Raw genomic sequence first — 15561 nt, forward strand, 5'->3', positions numbered from 1 at the left:
AGCCTATTAAGAAGAATTCTGGAAAGACATCAGTGACTAAGAGGGAAATGACCCTGTGATTGTCACAGGACAAGCTATTTCCTTTGCTTTTATAGATGCCAGTGGAGACATCATTGAATTCCTGGGGAATTACCTCTTCTTGCCATATAACTCTGATAATTTCAGTCAGCTTTTGAATGAGCAATGGATCCTATGACTTGTAAATCTTAGCTGGAATAAAATTAGCACCATGCATTTTGCCACATGAGAAGAGCCTAAAGCATTCAAAATTTCTTCCTCAATTGGAAGTTTAACTAGCTAAGATTGACTTTCATCTTAAGCATACAGTCATTGGTTGATGATGGTCTGTTGAGAACAATATAGATGGGTCAGCCCATTTCTCCAGAATCATGCCCTTATTGCTAAACAACATGGCTCCAACAGCACTGAATAGTTGAAATATGTCCTAAGTCTTTGGACCATAAATAGCCTCCAAAGCATCATAAAAGCACTTTGGATTGTTACTATCACCACAAAACTGAATTTCATTTGTCTTTTTACTGAACCAAGAGCACTGTATCTAAGTGTTGCTTTCACTTTACTTTTGATGGAGGTAAATTCTACCTTCTTAGAGATGGTTAGAGGTGGATGAACTATCACAGAAGGAAACCCTGTTGAACTCTCTTTTTTGTTTAGCAATTTTTGAATTTTCCTTTCTTTTTTGTCAAACCAATTTTGAGGTCTACAAGTGGTCTGACTCAGAGGAGTAATTGCAGTGCTATGAACCAAATTTCTGAAAATTGCCCACTCTTTTTCTGTTTCACTATAAACTATATGTCAGCTCTGTTTTCCCTCCAAGTTAGCAACAAACTGGTCCAACTCAGATTTAATATCTACTGATGTTAAATCTTCTGGCACTCATTTTGCTTTGGGGCCACCATTTTTGTTGAATGCAAATATTCATTTTGTAGAGAATAAGTCTATGATCGGTCCACCCTTCTGCATCACACATTGCCTTCATCACTCTCACATTCTGTTATCTCTTCTCTTCATGATGATATAGTCTATTAAATGCCAATGTTAGCTATGAGAGTGCTTCCATGAAGTTTTATTGCATTTAGGTAAATATTTTATGTAAAAAATGAGAAGATCATAAGTTGCACAAGTCTTCAGTATTAAATAACCATTATTATTATTATTTTTTTTTTACAACTCAATTCCTCCCAAAAACTTCTTGCAAGAGTAGGCATTCAGTGCCTACTCTTGTATTAAGGCCACCCAGAATTAAAAGCTTGTTCTTTTTCAGTACATTGATAATGAAGGTCTCCAGGTCTTCATCAATTTTTTCTTTGGCTTTATCAAGTTCATCATCATGGTGAGAGCATACACACTGGTGAAAGAGGTATGAAGCTTTCCTGCAAGAGGCAATTGTATTGTCATGAGTATGTTATTCACTCCTTTTGGCGAGTATACAAGCTTGTTGACTAGATCAGTTCTGATTGCAAAACCTATACATGTTCCCCTTTACTATGGCACTGAAAAAAATATGCATCCAGCTTTGACCTGGTCTTCATTTGCCAGTCTTGTTTCACTCAGGGTTGTTATTTGGATGCATAGTATTTTCACCTTTGTTCGTTTTTTTTTTTTCCCATGTTTTTTTTTTCCTTTTTGATCTGGTTTTTCTTGTACAATGTGACAAATAAAAGAATTGGACATATTTAACCTATATGACATTATTTTCTGTCTTGGGAAAAGGGGAGGGAGAAAAATTTGATGCACAAAGTCTTACAAAAATGAATGTTGAAAACTACATGTATTTGGAAAAATAAAATACTATTGAGAGCAAAAAAAGCAAAGCATTGGAGTCTCTATTACTAGTGGAATTCCTACTACATCAGTTTTTCTTGCATATTGAACATTTTGGGGCCCACATTTCTGGTGAGACACATGGGGACATGATGTAGATCTCATTTGACCAACCCTGCAAAAAGGGAGTCCCTATAAGAAATCCAAGAGGGAGAGCACAACTAAACAAATATTTGCTATTGGCTCCTCCATGGAAACTGGCCCTCAGAAATTCGATTTCCTCCACTCTTTGCACCTAAATTCTCCAAGCCTGAGATAAATTGCTCCAAACTGCTTTGGTGAACCTATCTTGATATACCACAAAAACTTTTCCTTTAAAAGAATATTCCCCATTGGGTCAAGAGGAACTGTTTGAGTATATTGGGATTAAGAGCTCTGAAACATTTAAATTTTATTACTTTTCTAAAAATTACATGGCCATAATTTTATTGCCCTCCATATTCTGTTGCCCTCCATTTTTTCTTTATTTTCTTTTTTCATTGTTTCATGTAGGAAACTCCAACAGTGAAAATGGTATTCTTCATTTTTCTGCCAGTTACCCACCTAGATAATTTTAAAACTTCCTGTTGGCATGATTAAAAAGATTTTGTTTTATTTTTAAATTCTTTTGACAAGGAGTAATTAAATCATTGCTACCTTAATTCCCTTAAATTGGTTGGGGGAAGAGGTTGCACTTTCTTTGGCTTACAGCAGGGTGAGGAATCCATCTCAAGAATCAAATTTAAATTGGTCTTATAGACAAAATTATGACTCATCAAGAGAGAGTAGATTCAGAGAGCTCTTAAATCAAATGGAAAGGAATAATGGTTACAGAAAGATCCAGGAACAAAATGAGAGGAGTATGAACAACAGGAAAACTTCCATTCAAGAAGGTACAGGGAAGAGGCAGGAGATGGTAATTTTTTTAGTTCTGACATCTTTGGTCCTGTTATTCTCTAAGTGGAGAACTGAGCATTACTCTTAAAAGTTGCTGGCACCCCATATATTTGCTTATTGAAACTGGAGTACTCATTCTATCTTAATTTTAAAACCCTGCTCTGCCTTCCCATTTTTCAGTCTATAAAGATTGTGGAAATATAGGGAATATCATATCAAGTGCCTTTTTTGTTTTGCATTTCTTCTTATGGAGAGCTAATGCACCAGGTTAATCTGTTGGAAGAGATTTCCTGTCTAAATTCAATCCCATCATTTCATGTCTTCCAGACAATAATTTAACCTTGATTCACTAGACAATCCAACTTCCTTATTTCCATTATTAATTAATAATAATGTCAATTTAGGTATTTATAAATATGAATATAAATTTGTAAATATGAGTATAAATCTTAATTTCTCTGATGATGAACTTCTTTCACTATTTCCTTTCCTACTTAAAACATTTGTGATAATGGCTTTAGTAATCACTATGATATTCCTAATTCCTTCTGAGCTATGTCTTCCACAGATGTGGGTCTCTTAAAATCAGCAGTCCCAGTCACCATAACTACAAAAGGAAGATCACCATCATCTCTACGTCAATATTTCCTATCTTGAGAAGCCATTGAAGGCATTATACCCATCACAAATTCATTGACAGAACAAGGGTTTACTATCCCATATAGGTTTCCCTCTAATACCTTTATATTACCCAGTAAGAAACTCAAATTAGAACCTAATAGGAAATCTAGTTACCATCTAGCTCTATCATTGTGGATACAAGGTATCTAGATCAAAGGTAGAGTGGTGCAAGCCTCAGCTAGAGTATCTTGTCTTTGTTTTACCAACTGCAACACCTTCTATTTCTCTGAAAAACCTCTAGGCAATTCAAACAGTTGTCCATTCCTAAAACAAAAAGGCAGATATTTGAATTTTGGGAGCTGCAGGATTTTGCTGCCAGTGATTCCATCATTTAATGAAATTATTAAATATCTTAGTGCTCTAGCCAAAAGACAAATTCCTGAACGTCTTGAGTTTGAACATTTCACTGTCCTCACAGAATTGAAGAGAACACTAAGGTTTGCTCCAACTCCCAGAATATATGGTAAGCCCTTCACTCTTTTTTGTACATAAAAGAAAGGGGGTGGTGTCTGGTGTTTTCACAAAATCAGGGGGACCTACAACTTTCCTTTGGTTTATTCAGCTCAGTTGGTGAATGTAGGTGCAGGTGCTTCACCATGCCTAGGAGCTAGGGAAGCCATTGTCCTCTTGCTAAAGAAAGCTTTGATATTGTATTAGGAAAGTCATTATCCATTTAGTGCCCTCAGAAAGTTGAAGTTCTATGTGTCAATGCACTTTGATGATCACAGGCTTGCTAGATACTAAGTGACACTATGTGGTAGGGAAATGTTACTAATTAAGAGCTGTTCTGTCCTGAACTCTGAAACATTGCTCCTTGATCTCCCTGTCCCAGATTAACTGTCTTCTTTTATTGATTTAGTTGAGAAACATTATAGTGACTTTATTGATCCACTAGACAATCCAAATTTTATTCTATACTAATGGTTCCTCCTTTATGAAGAATGGCAAGCATTAAACCAGAACCACTGGGATATTATAGTTAGAGTGAGGATTTTTGCTTTCTCTGGTAAAGTTATTAACAATTCTGACTTAATTAAAGATCATCTCTTTGAGATAAAATTGCCCAGAGCATTAGCCATTGTGTACTGCTCTGTGCACATTAATGAAACTGATCCTTTTCCCCTTGAAAATGTTCAAGCAGATATAGTTGCTAAATCTGCAGCTTTGAGAGAGCCTTCTTTCATTTTCCACCTTCAAGATTTTTTGATACTTTCAGACAAGCCTCCTGACAAACTTGATGACATAGGATGGGATGGCATCATTTTTCCTACAATGATGCTGAAGCTAAAAAATGAAAGCAAAATAGCTCTCTAAGAGCTGGATGTTTTTCAGTCCATTCTGAGAAACATTGTGGCATATAGAGAATAATTCATTCAGTTTGGTGAGGGTCAGTTGCTCTTGGCATGTATCACCTTAGTTGCCTCCTGTATAACTTGAAACTGTCCCTATCTGTTTATCTTTTAATTAATATGCTTTCAAAGCTGCAGATTTTGGTAGCCACCTCTTTGCTTACATTCTTTTTGAACACTTGCAGATTGCTTTTGTAAATATGTCCAATACAGGACATTTTAACCACTATTTGGCTGTGGTTGATTAATTAACTAGCTGGATTGAAACCTACCCCCTCCCCTTCAAAAACTACTAGTTCCATTGTAGCTAAGATACTGAGTGAAGAGATTGCCCCATCCATATGGTCCACCTGCCTGAGTTGACTGATAGAGAGTCTCAATTTATTGACTTAGTTTTTTCCCCGGGTATATTCTAATCTTGAAATTTCTCCCTAGTTCCCTAATTTCACATCATTCCCAGAGTTCTGGCCAGCTTGAACAAATTAATAGGGAGCTAAAAACTGGTTAATTGACAATTTGATTGAGGCACAATGACAACCTTAACAAAGGGAATGAAGGCAAAATTCAAGTAGAAAGCTGGAACTGTTTATTGGGAAAATATAGTACATGGGCCCTTGGAAAACATTAAGATCTTAGTCTGCTGCTCTGAAGATTTGGGTTTTAAGAAATGACTTATATGGCTTTTCAACAAAAGGAGGAGGTTGGGAAGATGTTATAGAAGTTTTCTGGGGGTGTTGGGAAAGAGAGTTCCAGGAAATGAATGGGGTACAAAATACTCAGACCCAGGATGTTTGTACAGCTCTATCCATTTGGGACTGGTGTGAACCAGTTTGAGCCAACCTTGTGATTACTAGTTACAAAGGTGTTTTATGTTCATCCAGTAGACACCATAAAGATCACTGGTGTATCAAGTTCAAGCAACACTTATTCTGCCTCCTGATTGGTTGATTCTGATTTCCAAGTTATTTTAGCCTCTCTTGGATAATAAGAGAGCTCAAGCAAATCACAGTGATTAGTAAACTCATTCATTCCAATTCTATATTCTCTCCTTCTAGTCAAAGTGGTCTGAAGGCCAAGGAAACAAAACTTGGTGGAACATAATTTTATTAATTATTGTGGCAGAATAGCACAGAAACAATTTTCTATAGCCTACACTAATATTATAATGATGAGGACAGTCAGAAGACTAAAGAGAATAGAGCAGGGAGAGAGCCCCATATCTCCAAGGAGCCTACTAAAGATTTCATCATACCATTGCCCCAAGAAATCAAGTTGATCTTCTCTTGGCATATACTGAGCTGGAAAGATTCAGAAATCTCATGTAATAGATTGTATACTGCTACTCTAAGGGAATAAATCCTGAACATTGGGAGCATTATAGGGAGGGCATTCCACCATTATTCTACTCCAAGATTGAGATCCCATGCCTAACACAGGGTATTGGCTAATGATAATCAGGTGCTGTGAAACATGAATATCCACAGCGGCAGAAAGGAGCTCAAGTCCACATGTTCCTACTGAAGAGGGGAAAAGAGATTTATAGACCATACAGAAACGGAAAAAAAAAAAAAAGGCTTACCCCAGAGGGAGACAATAGAGAGATGGGTACAACTGAGCCCTCAGAGTAAGGTCCCTAGAATAGAAACAGAATTTGGTTGAGAAATTAAGGCGAATAGGCAGTAGTTCCATAGGAGTTAAGTCTCATTGTAGAATTGCAAGAAGAAGGGACAGACTTTAACTTTGCCTGCCACCAAAATAGGTTAGTAGGAAAATACAGATACACAGTTAAGTTCTCTGCCAATATGACTGACTGGACTACTAACTCAGTAGAAAACCAAGGATCTCTATCATAGATAGATCAGGGAAGACACTCATAGGTAGGATCCTCTGAGACATTCAGGCAGGAATAGGATCCTAAGTGATATTGTGGAAAAAATCAAGTAAAGACATGAAAAGGAACCAGGTATTTGGAGAAATAATAAACAGGGCAAAGGCATAGAAGGAATGTTTTTCATATACAAATCCAGCAATCAATTAAGATGTTAGCTGATAAACTCTTAGAGGGCCTGCTTCATTAGATATGGGGCATATCCACAGCAGAAAGAAACTTGATGTCCTAGGAATAAAGGCAAGGTAAAGTGGGTCCTGCAGATCAGTATCTTATAGTAAAGGTTCCTATTAAAAAAACAAAAAACACAATAGCAAAGATAAAATATTCAGCATTACTCAGCACACCTCCTAAGTCTTGGGACTGCTATTTACATCAAATATTGTCTTCTTTATCTCTTAGAAGGAGCTATCTACACCTGAAGTCAGCAGTTTCTGACCCTTCTGGATGACTGCAATCAGGTCACCAGTGGGCTCAATCATCCAAACAACAACAGGATCTTTCTTCAAATGGGAGAGGTATATATCTAGGAGTCCACTTCTTGCAATCTGGCAATTATAAGGGTGGTCAACAGTACCTGATAAAGTCTTTTCACTGGGGCTTGAGGGACTGTTTTCTCCAGTCACCTACATGAAGTTTAGGGATATTGCAGGGAACTGGACCTAGCAAGAGAAAGTGAGAAACATTTTTATGCATTTCAGATATCACCTGAGAAAGTCCCCAGTAATAAGTAGTATGTGTGGAAATGTAATGGGCACAGGGAAACAAGGCTATAGGACATTCTGTGACAGTCTCACAAGGGGATAATTTGAATGAGCCAAATAACTAGAATCTAAGCTTCATTAGGACTCACACAGAGGGAAATGGTTCAGTCAGTGTGCCTTATAGGGTCTTAATAACCTCAGTAATAAGTTCTGAGAACTGGTAGTCATAGATACACTGAAGCCTGTGGAATATAAGGGAGGATTATTGTAAAATTCCCTCCCCTTGTAACTCAGAGAAGGGTTGACCTGTAAAGTGGATGTCCCTGTCACTATGGATATCTTGGAAGATTCCCCAATATGGAATGGTGTGCTCAACTAAAGACTTGACAATTATAGCAACCATCACTTAGTATGCATGGAAAATCTTTACCCACTGGGAAAACATACATACCATCACAGAACCAGACTTATAATCATTGCAGATAGAGACCTGAATAAAATCTGTCTGCCATACTTCACAGGATCCTTTTGGAGAGGGAAATTTCCTCTGAGGAAGCTTCAGAGGCTTAGAGGAATTATGATAATGACACAGTGAGTAGAGATCAATTACTTGTTGAACTACCTTTCCAAATCACTCCCACCAGTACTTTTGGGAGAGCACCTTCAGCTTTTCAGGTCTCCAGTGGTTGTATTGATAGAGGTGAAAAATCTGGAACAACAAGTCATTCAGGTTCTTCCATAATCCTCAGGATTCCAGTATCTTTTCTCATTTGAGAGTCATTCAGTAGTTGGTTTTATCATGGTGGTTTGGACTCCTCTTATATCCTTAAGAGTCAAGAATGTTGGAAGTTCTAAATTCACAGGCATAGTAAGGGTTGGGTTTAAGTCCAAGGCAGCAAAGCATACAGCCTCATTAGACAAAATGTTTCTCTGGATCTATTCAGAGTTTTCCTTACTGTGGTCCAAAATCTTAACAATAACTATTGTTTTTGTCAGGAGACAGATTAGGACTCTATATAGTCAATATCTATTCTTTATGGATTGCCCACAAAACATAAAAAAATCATTGGTCTTTCCAAAGCATACCAAAATTATGTGCAGTCCCAAATGCATATCTGCTGTTAGATGTATATATAATTATCTGCTTTCTTTTTGTCAACTCATAAGCCCTGGCCACAGTTTCTAATTCAATTTGCTGTTCTGAATAGGCATTAGTCAAGTGATCCTTCTTTACCACTTCTGCAGGGACAGCTATTCCATATCCTATAACCAGATTACTTTGAGGATCACAAAGCCATGAACAATCTGTGTAGAAAATAAAGTCAGACTCTTCTAAGGGAACTTTATTAAGGTCAGCCCATAGGACAAGAATATAATATAAAAAGATCACATACCTATAATCAATGTCAACTAATTCAACTTCTTCTGGAAGAAAAGTAGCTGGATTGAATGTTCATGTTTTCTCAATAGTGATGTTGGGCTTGCTGAGGAGACCAGCTTCTAAATTATTGAGACAACTGGGCTGAATGATACTGAATGCAGAAACTGTTGAGTAAAGCATCTATGGTATGGAAAATAAATACAGTCAAAAAGGAATCCAATTTCACATCCGCAACAGACACAACCAAAGAAGCCACTGCCATAACTCCTGGCAAGCAATCTAAAAGAGTATGCTTGGGGGAGGGAGAGAGGGAAGAGTTTTCCTGTTGAAGCAGGAGGAACTGTGCCATAGGTACAAGGCAACGATATTTTATTCATTGGGTCCTTTAATGCTTTCACCTTTGCCAAATGTGTCATTATTGATAGTTCCTAGACAGTTTCTAGGTCTTTTAAGTTTTTTTTTTTTAACATGAGGAGAGTTTTGTCTGGGAAGAATGAGATTTGGCAAGGATTAGAAGATTATGACCCTTGGGCCCATACTCAAGAGGTACATGAAACCTAGAAAAGAAGTTTTAGAGATCAAAAAGAATGGGTGAGTTTCAGTGAGCCCATCAAGAGAAAAAAGGAAGGGATGATCTTGAGAAAAGTAAAAGGGCATTTAGAAATTCCCACCTTGATGAGTTTTAGAACTCTGAGAAAACTCACAGGGCAATTGAGTTGGGTCAGGTGCTGAAAGTGTGGTCCTTGATTCAATGAAGAATGTCAGAAAACATCCATCAACTCTGACAGGTACCTTCCCCACTGACGACACATTGGTACAAAAGCAAATTGATATTGGAGAAACACCATGCTACCCAGAGTACCCCTAGCAGATGGAACCAAGAAAGAGAGAGGCTTAAGGAGGCATCTAATTGAGGTACATAATAGGAAACCCTATATTTGGACCCCATATGGTCTCAAAATAACATTACTTGTTACACTTGAGTTTTTGATATTATTCTTCTAGTGACCAAAACATTTACAATAATGATATATCCTGAGCTTACCAAAGCCAGGAGGGAACAAAGGGGCAAAGGGGCCTCTCTGATGTCAATGACTTTTATGTTAGTCAAGCTGTGAATTCAAAATGTTTTTAGCTTTAGATTTTTTTTTTCATTCCAACAACAGTCTGAAACTTTGAAGTTCTTTCTAACAGAGCATTCATTTCCATAGTCTGCCATCGGGGGACATGTGTATATATGAGGGATGCATGTCTAGGTGAATTTCTTCGAGGAACATGGAATAAAAAGTAACATGAACATCACATGTGAGCACTCTACTCCTGAATTAACATCAAAGCACTCAACAAATTCATTATAAAAATCATAAACATATTCAACAGCTTTCTGAATGACAGCCCTGATTTTGGAAAGATCCACCTGGTAGATGCTTCCAGGACACCATTTGCCAATCCATTAATAATTTTGGGGGTGATATCATAATGTGTTGGAATCTTTACAAACTGCTAACTCATTAGAGTTGATAGATTATTGATCTGATCTTACAAGGAGATGTTTTGGGCCAGAACTTGAAACAAGGTACTAAGTAGAACTAATTGATACAATGCTTGTGTTCACACCTTTACTCATTGGAGTTCACAAGTATGGGAGATTCACAAAGTTAACTGTGTAACTTTGTGAATTCACATCTTCCTTGAAGCTCTTAGGGCCAGAGAGCACTATGGGAGAAAACCCATAATCCCTCTCTCTCATATCTCACAATTCCTCTCTCTCATATAAAAGAAAGCAACAGATTTCAGCTGAATTACGCCAGAAGCCCTCTCTCTGAGGCAAGAGAGATTCATTAGAATATTTTGCACTTGGCTGGCTGATGGCAGAAGAAGAGCTTTCAGAGGAAGAAGCTACGAGTCGAGAGTTGAGCAGGAGATTGAGAAAGCTCTCTGTGGTGGCTGGGCTCCTGCACTTCCCCCACTGAGACCAAGCTGGTCTGAAAGACTCGCCAGAAAGCTAGCCGAGCCCCAAGTGAAGGAGACAAGAGATTCATTCCATTTTTGTGCTTCTGGAGGCTGAAGAAAGCAAAGGCAGAGGCTGAAGGACAAAACCTTTGGATTTGGAGACTTTCAGAGGGAGCTCTTGGAACCAAGCAGAGAGATAGACCTCTAAGAATCTAGCTAACCGGGCTATATTAGAGACAATAAAAGATCTGAACTTTTACCACTTGACTGCATTTGGAGTAATTATTGATCTGAACTGATACTAAGGCTGCCTCCAAGAAAACCTCCCCGAGAAACCTGCACCTCTCCCCCAGAGAGAACTATTCTACTTATTTCAAAAGAACAAGATCACCACACTTTGGCCCCCGAACATCTTATATATTTTAAAGAAGAAAAAGATCACCACAATAATGACCTTCAGAATCACCTTGCTCTCAATCATCGGGCAGGGAAGTAAGTAGGTCATCCCATCCAGAAATCTTAAACCAATGCTCATCTTCTGCAGTTGGGTTCTTTCTCCCTTGCCTGCCCATTTTGTAGCTGATTGTTGGTGCGATCACCTACAGGTGGTATAGAACTACTGCTCCTTCAGTTCTTCTCTCTGGCCTCGAACCCAAAAAACTCATTTTCTTCTAAGTGCCCACAGCCAGCAGCATTTCTGCCCTACTGCAACTGCACTCACTGGGGGGTTGTGCTGTTTCCTTCTTATCCAAAGTTGTGCTTCAGCACATAGAGACCAAAAGGGAATTAGTGAAGAATTTGTTAAAAGAATTGATGCACTAAAAACTGTGGAAATTCAGGAACTTTGTAGGATGGAGGAATTTTCTCCAGAGGAGGCTGTTGAAGTTGTTTGGCATTTTCAATCTCTGCTTTATTGGCCTATTTTTCTTATTTTTGCCTCTTACTCTAGGGAGTTTCAAATTCCTGGCTTCCTCAAAACATACCATAAGTGATTTATTTTTAAGGCATAAAGAAGCTGCCTCCCTTTTTAGGGAAAAGAGAGAAATAGATAATCATGAAAATTCCATCACTGAACAAAATGTTTTAAATCCTATCATACACATCCATGCCTTTAAAAATGCTGGAAACCTTATTTGTGCTGGTGTCAAAGACTTCAAGAGCTCAATCCTATGCAAAACTCAAATACAACAGGACTTGTTTGGTGGCTAAATTCTACTTCTAAGAAGGAAGTGTTTCCCTGAGTCAATTATGCCCACAGTTCCAATGCTTTACATTTGATTGATATATAGCCAAAACTGAAAGCATTCTAAATAACTGTATTATGGGGCTGCGTAGCTAAATAGGCCATAAATTTCATTTTGCTAAGGTGATTGGAACACATGGGTTCTTGATTTGTCGATCAAATTCACGTATGCTTGGGGGAGGGAGAGGGGGAGGGGTTCCCTGTTGAAGCAGGAGAAACTGTGCCATAGGTACAAGGCAACAATATTTCATTCATTGGGTCCATTAATGCTTTCACCTTTGCTAAATGTGTCATTAATGATAGTTCCTAGACAGTTTCTATGAGAATTAGGTCTTTTAAGTTTTTTTTTTAACATAAAGTTTCACATCTTAATCTATAACAATATGACCTACTTCTTATGGGCTTCCATTTCTAGTTTAGATATACTAGCAGTAATAGATTTGCTACAAGCTTATCTGCTAAACTGGAGAATTTTTTTCAGAATACTTCTGCTGTTATTCAGCACACTACTACAGATATTTTTGGACTGCAAGCAGAAATGGGTCTGCTCATCTGCCTGATGGGATCTCCTAAAAGATCCAGGTCCATTTGGCAAAGTCTGTTCACTGGCTCACTTATCAACCAAGGGGATTCTCTCCTGGAGGGAGAATTAGTTACTGAACAAATGATATAGGAATACAATTATCTTACCCTGGAGGGGTAAGGACAAGGTCTATCAATCTATGAGATTTTGTATTTTTAGCTTGGTTAGTGAAGCACTATAAAACAAAAACCCTACAGGAAAGGGGCATGTCAATCTTGAGGAAAATCTGTTCATTAAAAGTCTCTTTAATAAATGACTATTGGCTCAGAACTTCAGTGGTGTTTCTTGAAGATTGGACATTTGTTGGGGCCCACACTCTTCAGGTTTTAGAAAATGCACATTCCCCATATGATTATTCTGATGATTCCCATTTTTTGAGTCCTCTGAAGGTCTATCTCTTTCAATCCTAGAAGATCTAAAGCTGGTTCTCTCTCCTCTCTCCTTGGACTTTTATAGTCCTCTGAGGTCCAAGTTTATAGAGATCTCTATCCATAAAGACAAGGCTGAGTGAGTGGATCAGAGGCAAGCTCCAAGGGATAGCCAGAATAAGTTACTTCTGGGACTGCACAATGCAGCCACTTATTATAACACATTTGAAAAGGAGTTTCTCTTCCTGGGCTCTGTTAGTTACTGAACAAATGATATAGGAATACAATTATCCTTTGTCCAAAATTACCTATTATAAGCTGATTGATGCAAGATGACTTCTTAACAAGATGGGTAGAGTATAGAAGACTTCTTGTGCTAAATAGAATTGATATATTCAAAATAATATTTGTCTAGGTTCTCTGGTCCTGGTGCTTTTACAACCAAGTGACTATACCAGAGACTGAAACTTTCCTCTGCTAGCCCAATGAACCCTCACATATTAAGTCCATTAGACTTAAAATCTTTGCTCCCCTCAGCGAGTTCTGATTGTTCTAGAGAAATAGCTCAACTTCCTCTACATTTAGAGGCTACCTTTTTTTCTGTACTGACTTGAACAACTTTATCTCACAAAGGGCTTGGAGGACCAAAGAATGATAATGGCTCATGCCTTGCTTCTAATAGCATGGGTAAGAGGAAATTGTAGCTATACAATCATAGTGAATATATATTTACTTACAAGAAAGGAGATCTTCTAGCTAATCCAATAGTAATTGAATCCCTAACCAGAAGGGAGGGAGAGTCCTTATTTGGTCTCTTTATCCAGGGGGAAAGGGAACCAAAGATTTCATTTCAATCCTCTGATGTGGCTCTTAGGCAATAAGTTTTGATGGATAAGCCAGGGAATACTGAGTAGGTGGTAGTGGTATTGCAAGAATCTTTATCAATCTAAGTCCTAGGACAGGTTTGTATACAAGAAGTGTATGACCTCTTAATTATTTTACTACTGATCTGGATACGTCATGAATGTCATGAATGTCATCATCTATGCTGAATTCCTGCTATTTCTGGTGCTGTTTTTGTTCATTAGCTAATCATTACTACTTTTCATTGGGAGCTTTACTGTGAACTGCAAGTTTTGCTGAAATCTGAAACTTAGTCCTTTCAAAATAAGAAGGAAAAATTTCAGCTTTCTGACTCCAATTCTCTTTTGCTTTTTTTCCCTTTTACTTTACAGTAACTTTTTGAGGAAATTGGTGAATATTTTTTCTTTTTTTTTAAGTGTTGTCTAAAGAGAAATGTTTAATAAAAACTATGAAAAATATTTAAACTGCAGAACATCCTCTAAAAGATTTTAGGGTTTGCCACTACAGGATGATGACATAGGATATTCCTCTCTGGAGGCCTCTGACTCTGGTCCTGTGGGTTCCTGATCCCCTAGGGGAATACAAGTTCTCACCCACAAAGATCTAGGTCCTTCTGTCTTTACACCAAGCAAATCATCACACCCTGTCCTGCTGATCAGACATGATTCCATTTAGAGAAGATAGGAGATGCATTTATAAAAGTTAAATTCTACTGTATACTTGTGGCATTTCTTTGCTATTAAGGCCGAGGAAGCCTCTTTTTGTTAATTGTCCAGTGACTCAATGGTTTCTTTCATTTAATTCCCACATTGAACCTCAACTAATATATCATCAGCGTTACCCCTAACAAGTATTAGTGCATAGATCTAATTTTGGGCATAGGTCTAAATGCTTTCCAAAATATAGCTAGACCAATTCAGACTGAACCAGCAGTGCATTAGGATAGTTATTTACCTGTAACTCCTCCAAAAATTATCTTTTTCCTTTTTTGTCATACTTGTTAAACTGTTAGATATGAGGTAAAACCTCAAATTTATTTCAATTTTCATTTCTCTAATTACTAGAGATTTAGGGAAAATTTTTTTCAATATCATTTTTGATGATTTGCATTTTCTACTTTGAGAACTATTAATATTCTTTAATAATTTATCAGTTTGTGTAATGGCCATTTTTCTTATAAATTTGAATCAGGTCCTTATGTGTCTTAGACATGACACTATTATCATCTGAGATACTTGCTGCAAAGATTTTTCTTTCCAGTTAACTGTTTCTCTCATAATTTTTATTTCATTGGTTTGTTTGTATGGATTTGAATTATTAAAAATATTTTTTCTGTTCAGTTAACTTATTTAATATTTTTATAAAAATTACAACATTTATAATACTGTTTATTAATAACATTTGTAACAAAAATAATATTTGAGATTTGCAAAGAATATTATAAAATATCTCATTTGATCCTCACAAAAAGCTTATGAAGTCTATAGTATTGTTTTTCCTATTTAACATATGAGAAAATTGAGACAGAGATTAAATAACTTTCCTGGGATCACATAGCTAGTAAATCTGAGGCAGGATTTGAACCTAAATTTTCCTGATTCTGAGGACTATATTCTATCTACTATGCCATCTAGTTGCCCATCGAAGTGATCAGTTTTATTGTCATATAATTAGGAAAAAATATTTTCTGGTAGTTTTCTTTATTTCATTCTTAATTGTGATTTTTTTCCTTTTTGTGACAATTGGTTTTTCTTATCTTTTTTTTTTTTTTTTAGAAAATCAGATTAGTTAATGATCTATTTTATTATAAAAATAAGTCTTACTTT

The 15561-nt window shown here is 37.1% G+C and overlaps 1 protein-coding gene across 1 annotated transcript in view; it reads right to left on the minus strand.

Moving 5' to 3' along the window:
- The window catches only part of STARD4 (StAR related lipid transfer domain containing 4), a 95367-nt gene extending 85791 nt beyond the window's left edge, over nucleotides 1-9576 (minus strand). The window contains exons 1-4 of the mRNA XM_051994419.1: nucleotides 9429-9576; nucleotides 8738-8904; nucleotides 7966-8194; nucleotides 7217-7301 (exon numbers count right to left, since the gene is read on the minus strand). The gene's annotated coding sequence lies outside the window, so the exon portion shown is untranslated. The remainder of the gene's footprint in view (nucleotides 1-7216; nucleotides 7302-7965; nucleotides 8195-8737; nucleotides 8905-9428) is intronic.
- Nucleotides 9577-15561: the final 5985 nt, after the last annotated feature.

The sequence above is a fragment of the Antechinus flavipes genome, chromosome 1 (assembly GCF_016432865.1).
Source record: "Antechinus flavipes isolate AdamAnt ecotype Samford, QLD, Australia chromosome 1, AdamAnt_v2, whole genome shotgun sequence".
Lineage (NCBI taxonomy): Eukaryota > Metazoa > Chordata > Mammalia > Dasyuromorphia > Dasyuridae > Antechinus > Antechinus flavipes.